Raw genomic sequence first — 6,139 nt, forward strand, 5'->3', positions numbered from 1 at the left:
TTGGCCTCTCTATTTGCTGAGACACAACAATATTGAAATTAGGCCAGTTAAGTACTCTATAATGGCCTATAATAAGTGTTCAAGTGAAAGGAAGAGTTGCCTCTTTCACTTTAAATCAAAAGTTAGGAACAATTAAGCTTTAGTGAAGAAGGCATGTTGAAAGTTGAGATAGGCCAAAAGCTAGCCTCTTACAGAAAACAGGTGGCCAAGTTGTGAATGCAAAGGAAAAGTTCTTGAAGGAAATTAAAAGTGCTGCTCCAGTATACATGAATTATAAGAAAGTGAAAGCCTTTTTGATGATATGAAGAAAGTTTTAGATAGAATATCTAAAGGTCTGGATAGAATATCAAATCAGCCACAACATTCCCTTAAGCCAAAACTTAATCCAGAGCAAGGCCCCACTCTCTTCAATTCTATGAGGGCTAAGAAAGGTGAGGAAGCTGCAGAAGAAAAGTTTGAAGCTGGCAGAAGTTGGTTCATGAGTTTTAAGGAAAGAAGCCGTCTCCATAACATAAAAGTGCAGGCGAAGCAGCAAATCCTGATGCAGAAGCTGCAGCAAGTTCTCCAGAGGATCTAGCTGAGCTGGAGAATGCTGTGGCTGCGCTACACCCAGATTTTCAATGTAGATGAAACAGCCTTCTGTTGGAAGAAAATGCCATCCAGGACTTTCATCGCCAGATTGGAGAAGTCAATGCCTGGCTTCAAAATTGCAAAGGATAGGTTGACTGTCTTGTTAGGGGCTAACGCAGCTGGTGACTTTAAGCTGAAGCCTATGCTTACTTACCATTCTGAAAATCCTAGGGCCCTTAAGAATTACGCTAAATCTACTCTGCCTGTGCTCTGCAAATGGAACAACAAAGCCTGGATGACAGCACATCTCTTTACAGCATTGTTTACTGAATATTGTAAGCCCAATGTTTAGACTTACTGCTCAGAAAAAAATTTTTTATTTCAAAATATTGCTGCTCATTGCCAATGTACCTGGTCACCCAAGAGCTCTGATGGAGATGGATGAGATGAATGTTGTCTTCCTGCGGCTGACACCACATCCATTCTGCAGCCCAGGGATCAAAGAGCAATTTCGACTCTCACGTCTTATTTAAGAAATACATTTCGTAAGGCTGTAGCTGCCATGGTGATTCCTCTGACAGATCTGGGCAAAGTGAACTGAAAACCGTCTGGAAAGGATTCCCCATTCCGGATGCCATTAAGCTCATTTGTGATTCATGGGCAGAGGCCAAATATCAACATTAACAAGTTTGGGAGAAGTGGATTCTCCTTATGGATGACAGTGAAGGGTCCAAGACTTCAGTGGAGGACTTCACTGCAGATGGGGAAATACCCAGAAAACTAGAACTAGAAGTGGAGCCTGAAGTTGTAACTGAATTGCTGCAACCTTGTGATAAAACTTGAAGGATGAGAAGCAACTCCTTATCGATGAGCAAAGAAAGTGGTTTCTTGAGAGGAAATCTGCTCCTGGTGAAGATGCTGTGATGATTGTTGAAATGACAAGAAAGGATTTAGAATATTACATAAATTTATTATAAAGCATCAGCAGGGTTTGAAAAGATTGACTTTAATTTTGAAAGAAGTTCTACCGTGGGTAAAACGCTATCAAACAGCTTGCAAGTTTCAGAGAAATCATCCGTGAAAAGAAGAGTCAATCAATGAAGCAACCTTCATTGTCTTAAGAAATTGCCGCAGCCACCCAAACCTTTAGCAACCACCACGCTGATAGTCGTCAGCCATCATCACTGAGGCAAGACCCCCCTGCCCAGCCAGGAAGAAGATTACAATTTGCTGAAGGCTCAGATGATAGTTAGCATTTAACACTAACGTATTTTTAAATTAAGATATACACATTTTTTTAGACATAATGCTATTGCACATTTAATAGACTACAGTATAGTATAAACATAACTTTTTTATGCACTGGGAAACCAAAAAATTCACGTGACTTGCTTTATTGTGATATTTGCTTTATTGCAGTGATCTGGAACCAAACCTGCAATATATCTGAGTTATGCCTGTATTAACATTTTCACATATTTGCATGTATATTCACAATATACATAATATCTAAAGTAGGGCCAAAATGTATGTACTACTTTTTAAAATACAATTGTACTTTTAGCCATTTTATACATGAATGGAGTTGTATCTCTTCGGATGCTTTAAGGTGCATATAAGAAGAATCCTCCTCAGGCTGGCGTACCCGATAAAACGTTAGTTCAAACATTAGGAGTCAGAGGGAGGGTAGTCTTCCACGTGAGTGATTCAGGGTTCCCAAGATGTCATTAAGGCCTAGGTTCTTCATCTCGCCACTCTGCCAGCCACAGCACCAGCTCTGCACCAAGGGAATGACCCACAGCACTTGGTGCTGCCGGTTTCCTTGTCCGCACGATGAGAGGACCATGCCAAGAGGGCCTTTCCAGAAGACTGGGCAAGGCGCTGCTGTTCTGCAGCCAGTCACTGGGTATCAGTCAAGCCCACCTTTCCAGCTGAGGTCAATGAGCTTCCGCCAAATGCGTGGTGAGGTGGGGAGTGGCTTTTGGCAAGTCCATTAAGGTGTCCACCATGAAGGTGTAAAAACTGAAACAGTGCTTAAAAACGTGTGGAAAATTAGCAGGTTGCTGAATCATTCTCCATTCAGAGGCAAATAATTTTCAGTTTTAAGCTATTTTTTCAGTATTCCCCTTCAATTTTCTCAGTATTCCCCTTCAATTTTCTCAAAAATGTCCATATGTATTTTGCAGAGCTACTTGAGGTAACTGAGGTGTTAACTCCCCTGCAGCCACATCTCGGGCCCACTCTGCCCCCACATCACTGAGTGCAGTAGCTGTTATGGACTAAATTGTGTCCCCCCCCCCATTCATATGTTGAAATGCTAACCCTCAGTGTGACTACATTTGGAGATAGGGATTTAAAGAGATAATTAAGGTCAAATGAGGTGATAAGAGTGGGCTGTGGTCCAATGGGACTGGTGTCCTTACAGGAAGAGAGAGACACTATGGATGCGAACACACATAGAAAAGGCCACATGAGGACACAGCAAGGAGGCAGCTGTCTGCAGCCAGGATGAGGGCTCTCACCACAGCCCCATGAGGCCACTGTCTTGATCTTGGCCTTCTAGCCTCCAGAACTGTGAGAAAATAAGTTTCTGTGGTGTAAGCCACCCAGCCTGTGGTAGCCGGAGCAGATGAATACCGTAGCTTAGCCATTTTAAATCAATAGTGATTTAATCACTGTGACTATGTCAATGTTGTTTATTGCTCGAACAAGTTATGTATTAAAACCTTTTTCCTTGTTGCAATAACTTATTTAACTAGAGTTAACTCTCTCTGTTTCTGTCTCTCTCTCATTTGTTTACTTTTCTATGCATTAGCTTTTTTCTCCAGGTGGTCCAGCAGATCTGTCAAATGTCTTTCATGCATCTTTCTGAATAGACACTCACCTAAATGGTCTGCACATGTGGTGTTTGCCCCGCAGCCCTCCGTGCTCACACCTTGCCTTCATGGTGACAGAGGGGACATACTCAAGCCCCGAGCCACCCCCAGTCCCTGTCATCTTACACCCCCTCTGCCTCTCTGCTGATGGAGCCTGTGTCCTGGATTCCAGGGCTTCGTCTCCCAGGTTCCCACCTTGTTTTGCCAAAAGACAGCCTTCCTAAGAATACATAGGAAGTATTTTTGAGTCCTTACATGCCTAAAGATGTTTTAATTCTAATCTGACACTTGATATTTGGCTGAATATGGAATTTGAAGCTGGGAGTAATTTTCCTACATTTTGTGAACTTTTTTTATAATTTCCTCTTTTTTTTAATTAAAGTTTACTAGGGTGACATTTGTTAGTAAAATTACATAGATTTCAGGTGTACAATTCTGTATTACATCACCTATAAATCCCATTGTGTGTTCACCACCGAGAGTCAGTTCTCCTTCCATCACCATATATTTGATCCCCCTAACCCTCATCTCACCCCCCCCCCAAAACCCCTGACCCTCTGATAACCACTAAACTATTGTCTGTGTCTATGAGTTTTTGTTTCTCATTTGTTTGTCTTGTTCTTTTGTTGTTTTTGGTTTATATACCACATATCAGTGAAATCATAGGTTTTTCTGCTTTTTCTGTCTGACTTATTTCACTTAGCATTATACTCTCAAAATCCATCCATGTTGTCACAAATGTTCCTATATCATCTTTTCTTACCTTCTAATAGTATTCCATTGTGCATATATACCACAACTTCTTTATCCATTCATCTATCATCTATCGAAGGACATTTTGGTTGTTTCCATGTCTTGGCCACCGTAAACAAAGCTGCAATGAACATTGGACTACACGTCACTTTATGGATAAATGTTTTCAGATTTTTTGGGCAGATACCCTAGGAGTGGGATTGCTGGGTCATACGATAATTCTGTTTTTAATTTTTTGAGGAACCTCCACACTGCCTTCCATAACGGCTGAACCAATCTGCATTCCCACCAACAGTGTATGAGGGTTCCTTTTTCTCCACAGCCTCTCCAACACTTGTTACTATTTGTCTTGTTGATGATAACCATTCTGACAGGGGTGAGGTGATATCTCATTGTGGTTTTTATTCACGTTTCTCTGATGATTAGTGATGTTGAGCATTTTTTCATATGTCTATTTGCCATTTGTATGTCCTCTTTGGAGAAACGTCTCTTCAGGTCCTCTGCCCATTTTTCAATTGGGTTGTTTGTTTTTTTGTTGTTGAGTTGCATGAGGTCCTTGTATATTTTGGATATTAGCCCCTTATCAGAGGAACTGTTTGCAAAAATCTTCCCCCATTCAGTTGGTTGCCTCTTTATTTTGTCGATGGTATCCTTTGCTGTGCAGAAGCTTTTAAGTTTCATATAGTCCCATTTGTTTATTTTAGCTCTTACTTCCCTTGCCTTTGGAGTCAAATTCATAAAATGCTCTTTGAGCCCAAGGTCCATAAGTTTAGTACCTATGTTTTCTTTTATGCAGTTTATTGTGTCAGGTCTTATGCTTAAGTCTTTGATCCATTTTGAATTAATTTTGGTACATGGTGACAGATAACAGTCCAGTTTCATTCTTTTGCACGTAGCTATCCAATTCTGCCAGCACCATTTATTGAAGAGGCTGTCTTTCCTCCATTGTATGTTTTTAGCTTCTTTGTCAAAATTATCTGTCCATATTTATGTGGTTTTCTTTCTGGGTTCTCAATTCTATTCCATTGGTCTATGTGTCTGTTTTTCCGCCAATACCAAGCTGTTTTAATTATTGTAGCCCTGTAGTACAAGCAAAAATCAGGGAGTGTGATACCTCTAGTATTGTTCTTTTTTTTAAATATTGCTTTGGCTATTCGGGGTCTTTTGTGGTTTCAGACAAACCTGGTGATTTTTTGTTCCATTTCTTTAAAAAATGCCATTGGGATTTTGATGGGGATTGCATTAAATCTGTATATTGCTTTGGGTAATACGGCCATTTTAACTATGTTGATTCTTCCAATCCATGAGCATGGAATGTCTTTCCATTTCTTTGTGTCTTCTTCAATTTCTTTTTAAAATGTCTTGTAGTTTTCAGCATATAGGTCTTTCATGTCCTTGGTTAAGTTTTTTCTTAATTATTTTATTCTTTTTGCTGCAATTGCAAAAGGAATTGTTTTTTCTTAAATTTCTTTTTCTGAGATTTCATTGTTAGTATATAGGAATGCAGTGGACTTTTGTACGTTGATTTTGTAGCCGGCAACTTTACTGTATTCACTGATTGTTTCTAATAGATTTTTGGTGGAGTCTAGGGTTATCTATATACAGCATCATGTCATCTGCCAAGAGTGACAATTTAACTTCTTCATTCCCAATTTGGATGCCTTTTATTTCTTCCTCTTGCCTGATGGCTCTGGCAAGGACTTCCAACACTTTGTTGAAAAGCTGAGGTGATAAGGGAGAGCCCAGTTGTGTTCCTGAACGTAGAGCTAATGGCTTCATTTTTTTTCACCATTAATTATGAGATTAGCTGAGGGTTTGTCATATGTTGCCTTTATTATGTTCACGTATGTTTCTTCCATACCTATTTCATTAAGTGTTTAATTGTAAATGGATATTGTATCTTTTCAAATGCTTTTTCTGTATCAATTGATATAATCATA

The sequence above is a fragment of the Rhinolophus hipposideros genome (genome assembly GCF_964194185.1).
Source record: "Rhinolophus hipposideros genome assembly, chromosome: 6".
Taxonomy (NCBI): Eukaryota; Metazoa; Chordata; class Mammalia; order Chiroptera; family Rhinolophidae; genus Rhinolophus; species Rhinolophus hipposideros.